At 45.9% G+C, this 15,098-nt stretch overlaps 1 protein-coding gene across 1 annotated transcript in view; it reads right to left on the bottom strand.

Moving 5' to 3' along the window:
* The window catches only part of SERTM2 (serine rich and transmembrane domain containing 2), a 142,346-nt gene extending 128,970 nt beyond the window's left edge, over positions 1-13,376 (bottom strand). The window contains exon 1 of the mRNA XM_078685980.1: positions 13,166-13,376. The gene's annotated coding sequence lies outside the window, so the exon portion shown is untranslated. The remainder of the gene's footprint in view (positions 1-13,165) is intronic.
* Between the last annotated feature and the right edge of the window lie 1,722 nt (positions 13,377-15,098).

Below are 15,098 nucleotides of genomic sequence, written 5' to 3'. Positions count from 1 at the left end.
TACTCTTGTTCCCATTCGAATTTGGATAGTTTCATAAGGAAATCACTGGTGTCTCTCACATAAGAGGGCAGAGTCTTTACTAAATGTTTGAGAAAATCCTAAATATGTTCCCTTTATGGTACAACTTTCCCACCCCTCAATGCCCCGATTACGCCTACCTGAACGGTAAACCGGGATCGTGTGAGCCCTCCGACTCAGTCCTCCTCGGATTCCGTACGGGCTTTACGGCGAATGTGTGCTGGGCTGGGGGGGGTCACGCTCCTCAATCCCTTCCGGGTCGTTGTGTGAGATTCCGGGTTGTCCCGGTGCTAGAGTGTCCGCTTTACATGGAAGGGGTCCGTTATATATACATACAGACATATACATATATATATATATATATGCATGTTTATTATCATGTACCTTGAGTTTTGTTTTTTATTTAAACTTGCAATATTGACTGCCTTCCATGAATCTTTTATGCAACTACCCAAGGTAAATTGCTTGATTCCTGTCATCAATGCAGTACTCGATCATGGTTATTTCTCTGATGCATAGAAGGAGGCTATAATGTGGCTTGTTTTCAGGAAAAAAGGACCTGGTACCCCTGTGCTTCCTTGACAGATTCCACAGCCAAGTTTTCTTTTTTTTTGTCCTCATCTCACCTTATCAAGCCGCTGCAGAACTTGTAGAGCCATGTTCGCTAACTGGGGACCACTCGGCTTGCCGCACTCGCTTGGATCACCTGACCCATCCTCTTTTTGTACGGGGACGTGGTGTAATCATTGGTCCAACTAGATCAGTCTTAGACTTCATCCCCAACTCATTAGAGGATGCCAGATGATAGTCGGCTTATCCTCTACACCCTCATACTCCAGCCGGGCCATAACAAACGATGCTTTAAGCCAGTCCTCTCTTTTTGGGGGGAGGGGATCTCTCTCATCGCCAATAGGATCATATGTAGTAACAGACCTTTGTCACGCCGTGAAGCAGTCTGACAGAAAAGACCATCATCTCCAAATAAAACTAAGGAGAGATTAACCTCCACCCTAGTTTTAAAAACTTCCAAAAGAGTATCCCCCACTTCTTCCCAAAAGTGTTCCAACTCTGTACATTCATAGAAAATATGGATGTCATTGGCTAGCGGAGTATGACATCTCGGACATTTAGGTGAAGGTGCTGGGGCGAATTTTGCTATCTTATAGGGAGTATAATAAATTCTGTTGATGGCGAAAAAGTGATTCTTTTTCAAAGAGGCCGGTTTTATAAATTTATATAGTGTCTTTAAAGATGTCTCAAAAAGGGCTTCTGCCTGAGATCGCATGGAGGATTGACTCCATACCGCCTCTGAGGGAGGGATCACAAGATCTTCAGCTTTTATTAAGTGATTGTACCACATAGATATTTCCTTTTTAAATGGTAGGGTGGATTGGCACATCCTCTCAATTTCCCCATTTCCCTTTATCTCCTCCCGTTCCGCACCGTACCAAGATACTAGCTGAAGATATTTGAATCTGGATAATCCAATCCCTAACTTTGCACTCAGATATTCCCATGGATGTACTCCTTCAACATCTATCAATTCCATCCAGGTGGTGATTCCCGCCCTCTTTATTGGTAGTGCCAAGGTATCTCTCAAACATTCCGGGGTTCTGGGCGAGTGGCAGACAGGAGCCAAATCTGAATAATAACCAATTCCCAGCTGAGCCTCGCCCTGTGCCACAACTCCAGAGCTGACCTTAGAACCTTCAGACGAACCCGCTTGAAAAATCTGGGGGATCCAAACTTATACATGAAAGCCTCTCCTCCACTTCCCCCTTCCACTCTCACCATTTCTCCCAACAATCTGCCCCAGGCCGACCCATCTGGTTTCATAAGTAGCATCTGAATGCTCTTAAACTGGAATGCTACTGCATACAGGCTAATGTCGGGAAGAGCAAACCCTCCTTTAATTTGTCTTCATCTGAGCTTTTTCCAAGTTAGTCAAACCCTTTTATCCCCCATATAAAGCTTCCTATCTTACTCTGCACCTTGCTGATATTCTTTTTTGGGAAGGTTAGAGGTATAGTGGAAAATAGATAGGAAAGCTTGGGGAGAATGACCATTTTCACGAGGTTAATTTTCCCATAGATGGCTAAGGGAAGATTTCTCCATCTACTAAACAAACTATCTATTTCTCTGGCCACCCTATTTAGATTTAGCTGGGGAATTTTTTCCAGATCTTTCACGATGTATATCCCCAGATATCTGAACTCTGAACTCACTGGGCCCCTCCATTGGTCCAGATTCCAACACATGACCTCTGTTTTTGATCTGTTTGCCGCATAACCTGATATAGACCCGGATTCTACCAACAACTCCTCGACCTGAGGAATCGCCGCAACCGGATCACTTGTATATAATATCAGGTCATCTGCGTAGAGGGCCAATTTGGAGCTATAAGGCCCAGACTGGAACAGGGCAATAAATTAATTTAGCCTTATGGCTTGTGCCAGGGTTTCAATATACATATTGAATAATAACGGGGAAATAGGGCATCCCTGCCTAGTACCTCGCTGTATACCAAAACTAGATGTTAATAAGCCATTTAGGAGGATCCGCGCAGAGGCACCCTGATAACAGTTCTGTAAGGTCTGGATGAAGACGGGGCCAAACCCCATTGCCTCCAGGACCCCCCAAAGGTACACCCAGCAGACTCTGTCAAATGCCTTGGCCGCGTCTAATGCGACTACGGCCAAGGGTTACGATCTTTGATGGCTAGATCTATATTCCCAATTAGGAGGTGAGTCTGATCTTCAATGTGCCTTCCGGCCACAAACCCCTTCTGGTCTGTGTGGATCAACTTGGGTGCCAATTTAGCCAATCTCCCCGCTAGAATGCCCATAAAGATCTTATAATCAGCGTTCAGCAGGGAGATTGGCCGATACGAGTCTGCCCTCAGGGGGTCCTTACCTGGCTTCAAAATTAGGACAATTATAGCCTCTTTCCATGAATTAGGCACTCTGCCTGCAGGGGTATAAACCGAATTAAAAATTGTACCCAGAACAGGAGACAATTCTTCTGCTAGATGTTTATATACTTCACTTGGAAGTGCATCCGAGCCAGCAGCTTTTTTATTTTTCGATTTCTTAATCTGTTCTGCTATTTCCTCCACTGTAATGGGGGCATCTAAGCTGTTCCTGCCCTCCTGAGACAAAGTTGGCAGTGTTTTATTGCTCAACCATAGACGTATGGTGTCTGTGGATGGAGCGAGATTTTCTTTGTAAAGATCTGAGAACAGCGAGTGGAGACAAGTTTGCATATCCTCGACTTTGCTCGATATTTCCCCGTTGCCATTAACAATAAGTTCTTTAATATCGTTCTTAGCTCGATTGACTCCAGGCCAATAGTGCTCCTGCTTTTTCCCCATACTCGAAATTTTCCATGTTTCTGGAATCCCATTGAGCTTTACACCTCGCATCCAGTTTCCCTCTATATTCCTGTCTTGCCTCGTCCAGGTCCTGCAAAACTTGCAGAAGTCGCTCCGAGTCTTCGCTATTCAAGCCAGTCCTTTCCAGCTCTAACTGACTTATTCTTCCCTCGATGTCCTTCAGAGTCTTAGCCTCTGCCCTGTTCTTAGCACATATGATGCCACAGCCAAGTTTTTTACAATATTGCCAAGATTCGACCCGTGGCCATTTGAAAAATATTGGTAGAGAAACCTTTAATTTGCCTTCAGGAAAGGTTTAGGAATCCAAATGGAGTGTTAAACTAGTACACTGTGGTCAGATTGTTTATTGATTTTGAATCTATCAACAGCCTTTGATTTTTGAGAAAGGACCCAAATTAGCACCCATTCTGAGATCCTTTTATTATTATTTATGAATAAAAATTCAAATGTGGTGAGTTACCAATTCACAGGTCAGGAAGTAGATGTTTTAGCTCAACCAGGCTCATTGGGCACAGAGGGCCCTGACACCATTTATATGAATGTCCAGGAAAAGTACTTAGCTAGTGCCACTCTGCATTTGCCTAGAGCATTGAATAGGCAATTCCATTGCGAATGTGCATGAATGCCATTTTGGTATCCTGCACAGCTAATGTCCTGCAGCAGCTAGTTGAGCCTTACAACAAGCACTGGCAAAGCCAACCGTTTCATATTTGCGACCACTTAGATCTGTCAATGGTTTTTAGGTATGTTTCACATGGAGGCAAAATAATTGTTTTAAAGTTGTTGACATGGCTGGCCAAATCTTTTTATAGGCCCATGCACCAAGAATACTCTTGATTACAAAATGACACAACCACTTTTTTCCTTTGTAGTTACTGATCCAAATTGGAGTTTTTTCATTTTAATATTTTTAAAAGTGTGTAGGGAGAAGCAACAGAGGTGGGGCGGGGCAAAAGCAACCGGGTCAGAGGTGGAGGCAGAAGCAACATGGAGGCTAGGGGGGAGCAACACAGAGGGTGCGTGGGTGGGGGGAGAGCAGATGACACAGAAAAGGAGCAAAGTGGAGCACCCTGGGGAGCAAAAAGATGAACGAGAGTAATAGAGAGTAGGCAGGGAGATGCAAAAGCGTTAGAAAGCAACAGGGGAAGTACAAAGGGCGAGGGCAACATGACGAGTGCAAAGAAAAGCACACAGGGAAGAGAGAGCAGAAAGGAGTGCATGGCGAGAGAAGTACACAAGGGAGACAGCTGCAAAACACATGCACTCACATGGAGTGCTTAACCTAAAAGAAAAAATAAGTGCTTGAAAAGCAAGCAGTGGATGCATGGAAGCCAGCCAATGAAAAGAGATGGTAATGAAGCTAAGCTCCATGGAGGGATGAACACAAGATTGACAAGCTTGGACATGATTAGGAAGAAGGCGAATGAAAGTGACAAGAAAGTCAACCACTAGTGGTGCGTTGTTGGCAAGCCCACACACAGCATGTATTGCTACAGACAGCAAATGTGCTGTCTAGTGGACTCTACCTACAAATTATGTGAAACATAGTTACAGCATAAATATGGCAGAGTCTAAAGTGTATTTTGTGTAAGTCTACGAAAATATAAAACCGGCTCATCTAAAGCTGAATGCCAACTTGCACTATGAAAATATAAAACGTGCTCCTCTAATGTTATGGTAAAAGTCTACCATCCCCTAAATACAGTGACAGTCTTAAAATGTGTTGTTTTGGACGATTTATCAGAGAAAAGCTTTAATTCAATTTACTGTCGATTTCCTCCCTCTACTGGCTACTATGGCAAGGTTTAATACACCAAATTGACAAAAGAAGAGAAAGCATGACATTGTGGAATGAGCCACATGGGAATAGAATGTACTTTCAGCTAATTTTAGAATTGTAAGAGTGCATCATGTGAAGAATGTCGTTTGTAAAATATCCCTTAAAATAGACTGCCATTTTTACATCTTTGTTCTATGAATTGCCCTTATTGTTACTACTCTTTGAATCCCTTTAACCCTCCATCACATTGAGGGGCCGATTAGGATGGAGGATTGTCCGCCTCCTCCGGGCCGGCGGAAGCCACCTCCAGCCCGGAGGAGGCGGAAAATCCTCTGCGGAGTCACCAAAGACCCACCGCCGCATTACGATGGCTGGTGGGTCTTGGTTTCTGTCCGCTGCTTTTCCGCCGCGGTCGGATTACAACCGCGGCGGAAAAGCTCTCATTTGGCTGGCAGTGTCTATCAGACACCGCCAGCCAAATTAGGATGCTTTTGTAAACATGCTTTTCCGCGGCGTTTTTTCCGCCGTGGAAAAGCATGTGTACTTTTGATTTTGGGGGCCTGTTGCGGGCCCCCAGGGTGTAGGCGGGTGGGGGGTGCACATGGGGGGTACCTATGGTACCCCCCAGTATTTACATGCACAAAGCGGCAGGCACCGCGCGGTGCCTGCCGCTTTGTGCATGTAAATGTGAAACATGCACTTTTAACATTGCGGCGGGTGCTGCTTGAAGCAGCACCCGCCGCAATGTTAAATATCCAGGATGTGACCGCCAGGGTGGCGGTCACATCCTAATTTGCACGGAGGGACCGCCGCAGCCCATGCGGACGGTCCCTCCACCTCTGGGATGGCGGACGGACGCAAGTCCGTCCGCCATCCTAATCGGCCCCATAGTTCGGAATAAATTGTAATGCTAATGTTCGGCGGGGACAGTGCTAATAGTGTGGAATGTCTTGTGCTAGCTGTCCGGTATTTCAAGAAACCTTTATTTCTGCCAAGGGTGGCGTGAAATTGGAAGTTTATACCTTTCTTTATGTGCCCTTATCTGACAATTTGTATTGAACTGCAAAGGGTGATTGATTATACACTGATAGAATAGATTCTCATTACATTTGAGGGTCGATATTATCACGCCTTGCACTGATATGTTTAGTTTGTAACTTCTCACTGCTGTTGGGAGCAGTGCAGACTTTTTCATGTGTGTGCAAAACAATTTGCACCAACTCACTGCTTTACCCCGAACATCTATTCGAATCTAAAGTGTTGTATAAGCATGCCGTTTTTAGTTTAACAAAAGGTGTCAAAAGCTGCAGATTGGACAAGCACAGCGGTCAACCTTTCTTTGCACAACAGCACTGTAATCATTTTTTTCACAGGTAAATCTGTATAGCACGATGCATTTTTATTTCTATAGCTATTTGATATTTCAGAAAATAATAATGTGCCATTTCTAATAGCGGTAATGTCTTTATTTAAAGTGTGTACATACTGCAATCGAGTAAAGCACCATACACAGTACTGAAACAAGTGTGGAACATAGCAGGGGATGTTCTCTATTTGCATACTATACATTAATACCTACCCGCTTTACCAAAATGTGTAACCCTGGGCAAATCGTTTTTTCTCGTGTGCCTCACCTCCCACAATGGTATAAACTGGGAGTGGCTGACAGCAATTGAGTTTGCAGTAATTGTCATTTTAATTGCGTTTATGTGGTGCTTATTACCCCCGACGAGGCGCTTAAGCGCTTTTTGGCGAGTAGCACGCTTCTACGGAACCCAAAAAAGATTAGTGGTGAATTAATATGAGGAAATATGAAATTAATTTGAGCGGTGGACATGTGAGTCGGTTATTTGGGTTGGAAAGGATAGTGGAGGGATAGAAGAGTGAGAGGTCTGCATTTACATAGCTCTTGGTACCCCTTTTGAGGCATCAAAGCACTTTTCGAGGCGTAACACGCTACTCCAGAACTCAAACAGGATTAGTGATGAATTGATACAGGGAGATATGAAATTAATTTGAGCGGTGGACATGTGAGTTTGTTATGCTATGCATTATACAAAAATATTCCACCACTTAACGTCCACATGTGCTGCTTCAGGAGGGAATAACTCGTCTTTAAGTTCATGCCATTATAATGGTGCAATGAGGAGTGCATGTTACATATTTTAACAATCTTACAAATACATTCCGATGAGAATGGAATGACCTGGTCTGTCTTTCTGACCAAACATGTAAACGCGTTCACCTTACTAATACTGGGAGATGTGTAATAACCCGACTACTTGAAGGGTATAGATTTCATGGCCAGGTGGGTCTCTCCATATACACTACTCTGACAACCCCTTCGTTTATAAGATGGCTTTGAAAAATCAGCATTAATAGTTGAGCGCGTCACCTTAGTGGCGTCCCGGGGATCCCCACCCTCGCCCCCTCTCTTGTGGAGGACATACCAGGGAAGGTGTGCTCTGAGGTTATAGTTATGAAGCCTGGAGCAGCCAGTCCTAAATCCAATTTCTCCACTTGATCAAAATGTTTGATTTCAACCAAATCGATTTATCATAGAAAAGCTTTAATTCAATTTACTGTCAATTTCCTCCCTCTCTCCCGCTCCCTCTGGCGAATTATCTGCGCCTAGAATTCAGACTCCAAACATGTTGACATCCACCGTCATCAGAAGTAGGTTACACTACTTTGCTCAAGTCTGGGAAATTGATATCTGGAAACCCCAGCAGAAGAGATCTATTCAGTAATTTAAATAGATAATCATTATCTTTATCTCTGCCCCAACTTCATATTTTTACCACCATTATCATCACCCCAAACAACACCCCACCAGAATCACCACTGGTTCATCATCACAAGCTTGGCCAACACCACCATCACTACCATCATCATCATAAAAACTGTCACATCAGCACCGCCAACGTCACCACTACCTGCATAAACATTGTTACATCATCACCCACATCTCTGCCATCACCAAAACCAGTCATCAGTTCGATCAAAACCATAATCCCCATCACCACCAACATAATATAATTAAAGCCCTCACCGTCACCAACATCATTATCACCACCTACACCAATGCTGACATCATCATCATCATTACCATGGCCATAAAAACTTCACCACCGCCACCTTCATAGATACCAAACTCAACATCATCCCTCCAGGAAGCCTCAGCGCATTAAGAGCCGAAGCGGTCGCAGGTCATGTTGTGTTCTTCTGAGGGAATAGCAGGATGGGGGTCCTACTCGGTGGTAGAGACTCTCTCAACGGCGAGGAGAGTTTAGTGAATAAATAGAAGGGGAGACCCTATTCAGTGGTACATACATGGCCCAATGCAGGGGAAGCTCAATGAATCACATCCTTATCAGTGGTGGAGACCCAAGCGCGGGGATAGTTTTGAAAGTAGCAGGAAAAGGCAGTTCCTGGGCAGTGGCAGAGACTCTCTCAAGTGCAGGGAGGGTTTAGTGAATCACAGGAAAGCAGACATACTGTCAGCTGTAGATTCTCTCACATTCGTGCAAGACGAGTTTAGTGTATAAAGGGAAGGATGGGGTCCTAGTGAGCTGTAGACTCTCTCAAGAGCAGGGAGAGTTTAATGAATAACACAAAAGGGGGATCCTAATCTGTGGTGGAGACTCTCTCAGGAGCAGGGAGAGTTTATTGAATAATGGTGAAAGGGGGGGTCCTACTCATCAGTAGACTCTTTCAAGTGCAGGGAGAGTTTAGTGTAATAATGGTGAAAGGAGGGTCCTAGTCATCATTAGACTCTCTCAAGTGCGGGGAGAGTTTATTGAATAATGGTGAAAGGGGGGTCCTACTCATCAGTAGACTCTTTCACGTGCAGGGAGAGTTTAGTGTAATAATGGTGAAAGGGGGTTCTAGTCATCATTAGACTCTCTCAAGTCCAAGGAGAGTTTAATCAATAGCAGGGAAGGGAGGATGCTAATGAGTGTAGAGACTGTCTCGTGACAGGGAGAGTTTAGTGCATAATTTTGAAGGGGGTCCTAGTCAGCTGTAGACTCTCTCAAGCGCAGGGAGAGTTATGTTATGTTATGTTATTTATTCTTTTATATAGCGCAACGGTTACTCAAAAAGAGTGTCCCGGCGCTTTAGGTAAAGGGGGCTGCTTCGCAATAACATAACACAGTAAAAAGAGAGTACAGAACAGACGCATAAAAACAAGGGCTACTAAAAATACCTACTGGGTGAACAACCAAGTTTTAAGACCTCTCCTGAAGTCAAGAAGACTCGAAGCCCCCCTAAGCGGAAGCGGAAGCGAGTTCCACATCTGTGGGGCCAGAAGGCCGAAAGAACGGCCACCCAGGCGCGCTGTCTTCACTCGTGGCACAACCGCCAAGAGTAAGGATTCAGACCTCAAAGAGCGGGCCGGATGGTAAAAGGCCAGTCTCTTTTGGAGGTACTTTGCTCCCACCGCATGGAGAGCCTTATAGGCCAAAGTCATAGCCTTAAAGGCGATCCGTTTGCGGATGGGCAACCAATGCAGCGTCCGCAATAGACCCGCAGCCCCGACACGTCTATTTAGACCATAAATGGCCCTGGCCGCCGCATTCTGCGCGACTTGAAGCCGCTGCAGCAAGTACTCTGGAAGGCCCAGGTACAGAATGTTGGCATAATCCAACCTGGAGCCTATCAGAGCCTGCACCGTCACCTTCCTGTGTTCCTCCGACAAAAGAGGCAAGAACCTCCGCAGCATCTTTAATAGACCGAAACAGGTACTGGTCACCCCAAGGATCTGGGCTTTCATCGTCAGCCCCTTGTCCATCTTGACCCCCAAGTTCTTAGCCATAGGGGAGGAACAAGACGGAGGAAACATATCGACGGGCCACCAGGCCTGCCAGGCCGGCTCCGAGTCACACCCGAAGAAGAGTACCTCAGACTTATCGGAATTGCACTTGAGGCTGTTCTGTTGGAACCATGCGAACACAGCCCCAAGGCAATCCCGGATACTCTCCCCGTCAAAGTCTGCCCCTCTCTTACAAGAGAAGAGGAGCTGGGTGTCGTCGGCATACGATACGATCCGGGCACCGAACGACTCCGCCACCGCCGCCAGAGGGGTCATAAAGATGTTAAAGAGGGTCGGGCTCAAAATAGAGCCCTGAGGAACCCCGACTCCCAAAGGCGGCATCACGGCGGTGTCAGACGGTGTCCAGACCGTTTGCCGGCGGCCGGCTAGAAAGGAAGCAAACCAGCTGAGCACCGTCCCCCGAAGACCAATCTCATTGGTGAATAATGGTGAAAGGGGGGGTCCTAGTCAGCTGTAGACTCTCTCAAGTGCAGAGAGAGTTTGGTGAATAATGGTGAAAGGGGGGGGGGGGTCCTAGCCAGCTGTAGACTCTCTCAAGCGCAGGGAGAGTTTGGTGAATAATGGTGAAAGGGGGGTCCTAGCCGGCTGTAGATTCTCTCAAGTGCAGAGAGAGTTTGGTGAATAATGGTGAAAGGGGGGGTCCTAGCCAGCTGTAGACTCTCTCAAGCGCAGGGAGAGTTTGGTGAATAATGGTGAAAGGGGGGGTCCTAGCCAGCTGTAGACTCTCTCAAGAGCAGAGAGAGTTTGGTGAATAATGGCGAAAGGGGGGTCCTAGCCAGCTGTAGACTCTCTCAAGAGCAGAGAGAGTTTGGTGAATAATGGTGAAAGGGGGGGGCCCTAGCTAGCTGTAGACTCTCTCAAGAGCAGAGAGAGTTTGGTGAATAATGGTGAAAGAAGGGGGGGGGTTCCTAGCCAGCTGTAGACTCTCTCAAGCGCAGGGAGACTTTGGTGAATAATGGTGAAAGGGGGGTCCTAGCCGGCTGTAGATTCTCTCAAGTGCACTGAGAGTTTAGTGAATACTGGTGAAGGGGGGTCCTAGTCATCAGTAGACTCAAGTGCAGGGAGAGTTTAGTGAATAGCAGGGACGGGAGGATGCTAATGAGTGTAGAGACTGTCTCATGACAGGGAGACAACCCCCTGTGATTCTGGGCAAATCACTTAATCTCCCTGTGCCTAAAATGAAAGTGTGTCCTCATGTAACGTAACTGGTGCTATGTAAAGCGTTCTGATAACTGATTCGGTTCGGTTCTAGTTCGCGCTGTATAAAACTCTGCAAAAAAAAAAAAAAGAGTTTAGGGATTAACTGTACAGGGGGTTCCTAATGTGACGTAGACTCTCTTATGAGGAGGAAGATTTTAGTGAATAACAGGAAAGCAGATATTCCAGTCAGAGGTGCAGACACTGCCAGCTGCAGGGAGATTTGCATGAAGAGATTTCCATGAGTGAAGGACAGTGAATCGCTAGTTACTCGTAGAGACTCCCAAGTGTGAAAATAGGGGGGGGGGGAGGTTAGCGAACTGCTTTGGGAGGAAGCCCAAATCAGTGGTGGACACTCTGTGGAGTACAGGAAGACTCCATGATGAACCGCAAGCTCACACTGGCCCCGGGTGCCCTATGAAGGGATCGTCACTTTTGCCAGCATAGGTAATTAGTGAAGGGGGAGCCGTTCTTAAGTGCAAAGGCAGGTGGGGGGTGGGGGGTCAAAAGCCGGGCGGGAATTAGTGCTGTTGGCGCCTGGTGCAAAACTCTTTTTGTGCACCCCTGTGACCTCCTCCTCAGATTCCCTTATGACTACCTGGCAAAAGTGCCCCTCATCTCTCCATAGACATAATGAAATATTGGGGGGGGGGGGCACTACTTCCAATCCTATTTTATGCAGTTTGCATGCAGCTCTTCATTACAGTTTGTAACAGTCAAGGTTGTATGTTATGAACTGTGGTGACAAAAGGATGTCTGTGACAAAAGCAGCAATACACTCAGCTATCCACATAAAATACAGATCTGGGATCTGCATTGTCCGCGTTTTTTGCAGTAGGCACATTAACCCTCTGAGCTACTTTATGGCGAGTTAAAACTGTCCCTAGACAAAACGCTGAACTCTATCGCAGGAACATTATCACAAGAGTTATCTTTACATTGTTATTGCTGCCTGAAAACTGCAGGCACAAGAAACTCTGCAGCAGGTGCTTTTAAATCATAAGTTATTGCTAAACACAACGCCCCCCCTCCCACCCCTGAGGTCAGCACCCCCCCAGGTCAGAGCCCAATGCAGCTGCACCAGTCGCACTTCCATAAAACCAGCCCTGGCTAAGAGAATGTGAACAAACACCTCTATCTCACGACAGAGATCTTCACAAATGGAGTCCAAGGCAATATCGGGATGGAGCAGAGTCCAAAGGACAGACTCAAGTCCAGGCACCAATGGGTCACAGCCCAACAGAAGAAATGATTTGTACTACTCTTATTATTATGACTATCACAATCATAAAAAATGAATACATCCTTATGTTAATTATTATTACTATTATTATTACTAGTTACTATCTTTATTCCTAGAATCAATAATAATAATGTTATCCTTAAAAATAAAAAATGCATGCTGATAATAATGCTAATAATAATGAAAACAATAATAATAATAACATATAATAATAATAATAATAATAGCTATAATACTACTACTACTACTACTACTGCTGCTACTACTACTACTACTAATAATAATAATAACAGTAATAATATACTCCTGGGGACAGTCGGTACAGTATGGGGCTGGTATGAGCCCAGGACCGCCTTTAGCCGGGAGTCACAGCTCCCTCTGCCCGGACTCTAGGCGCTTGATGCAGCATACACTGCCTCCCCCGCCAGGCTAGCTCGGGCTGGCATCTTCTATCAGTTACTAAACGGGCTCCGCTGACAAGGTAGCGCCTAGTACATGACCTATTCTGCTCGACATCCAGGCGCGTCCTGCGTGCGTCGTACATCCGTCCTTAGCAGTCTGGCTGTGCCGCACGCCTGTAAATACCAGGTGTGACTGCTGCCCTCTCGATGCGCGGCACTAATGTCATCAGCGTCAGAAGGATGAACGTCTGAGCGGCTAATCTGTGCACATCAAAGAACCGACAACCTACAATTAAATTACCTGTCACGATAGTCGGGATCAATGATGATGAAAGAAAGTCTCCAAGTACCTTTCAGCGCCACATCCACGCCCGCGCGGTCCAGTCGCGCCCGGATGCTGCAGAACCACCTCGCCTCCCGGGTGCAGCCTGCAGGTCCCAGGTGTTTCTCTTGCCCTCACTTTCTGCCTCCCTTGGTCCGTCGGGCAGGTTCGAGAGTCTCGTGCCGCTTGCCCGTGCGCTTGGAAGCCGTCACGCCTCTTCCTAAGCGCTATAAGTGTGCTCGTCCTCTCTCCATCCTGAGCTGTCAGCGGGCGCCAAGTGCTGCTCTCAGAGCAGAGGAGCCGCGCGCCTGTAGCCTCCGCCGCTGGCATAGTCAACAGTTATAGGGAAGGTGGCGAGGCAGCGACGCCCCACCCCTCCAGGCGGGAGGAACGAGAGAGAGGGCGAGAGAGAGAGACGAGGGAGAGAGGGACTGACAGCGAGAGACAGGACGTGTTATCTGTGCGAAGCAGCAACACAGAGAGCAGGCAGACCTGGCACCCGGCGCAGGCAGGGCTGGCGCACGGGTCTATCGGAAGAGCGGGCAGGGAAGGAGGCAAACTTGCAAGCTCTGTACAGCGCCTTGTCATCCCTTGGGTCGGATCCAAGCTCTAGAAAAATCTCAAATTACATAAGTAAATAAACTATGAACTAATTTCAGAGGGTATGAATTTGGTGTATTTTATATTTTTTCAAATTGTTCTGTGTCTCCTTCTGTAGGGTATTTATGTATCAGTCAGTCTAAATTTATGTTTATGCTAGTCAAAAAACGTTAAAAAACGTTTTGCATTGTACACATTATGTAGTGTCTGCAGCCATCAGTTAATATAACCATAGATACATTTTACATTTACAAAAAGTGCTGTCTTCACGTTACATAGGGAGGCCAGGCATCCGTTAATGTGCAGATAAATTCTTCTTTTTATAAAAAGTGCGGTGTTAACGTTATATAAGGTGATCATATATTAATCAATAAACAGGGCGTTATATATTTTTGTTTTACAAAAAGTATTGTGTTTATGTAGGGTAGCCAGGTACTAATTAGTGTGTGTGTGTGTGTGTATATATATATATATATATATATATATATATATATATATATATATATATATATATATATATATATATATATATATATATATATGTATATATACATATTATATATGTATATATATAATGTATATATATATATTCTCTAAAAAAACAAAGGTTACAGGGACTTTATAGTTAGGGTCAGATTTTAATCATACAAAACTAGAGAAATTCAGCCGTTATAGTTAGCCGAGTTAACTATGAATCGCGCCCGCGCAATGCACTGCTTATGACCTCACATATTACGTCACTCATGACATGGTCAGTGACATCATTGATGAAATCTCAAATAACATCACTGATAGTAGTGCGCCGGGACGCACATTTGCAGAGTGGTGGAGGAAGGGGGCGTGGTCTCTTACAAGTTCTTATAAGTAGGTTAGGTACTGGAGGTAACAGTAGGGGTACTTGGCCCCCAAGAACGTTCTTGGGGGCCAACTGCCCCTCCTATTACCTCCAGTAAGTCCCATACAGCTGGATTGCTGAGTTCTGATAGCAGCCATGCCCACTTTCACCACCACTTTGCAAACGCACCTCCTGGTGTGCTCTTGGTTGGGGGATGAAGTCCCCTTCGCTGTTGAGTGCCTTTAGGGGCCAACTAGCCCATCTGTTAATTCCAGTAATCCCCACACAGTGAGATTGCTGAGAGGTGGTCGCAGGCCACGCCCCAATTCTCTACCACTCTGCAAATGCGCCTCCTGGTGCTATCTTAGTTAGAGGATGAAATCCCCTTGCCTCTTGAGGGTCCCTGGGGGCCAACTAGCCCTCCTGTTAGCCAGTAAACCCCACACAGCTGCGTGACCCGTATTTCAGCCCCGGGGA

The sequence above is a fragment of the Lissotriton helveticus genome, chromosome 4_1, assembly GCF_964261635.1.
Source record: "Lissotriton helveticus chromosome 4_1, aLisHel1.1, whole genome shotgun sequence".
In the NCBI taxonomy this organism is placed as follows: domain Eukaryota; kingdom Metazoa; phylum Chordata; class Amphibia; order Caudata; family Salamandridae; genus Lissotriton; species Lissotriton helveticus.
Note: the sequence above shows the minus strand (reverse complement) of the source record. Positions and strands in the feature narration are given on the sequence as shown.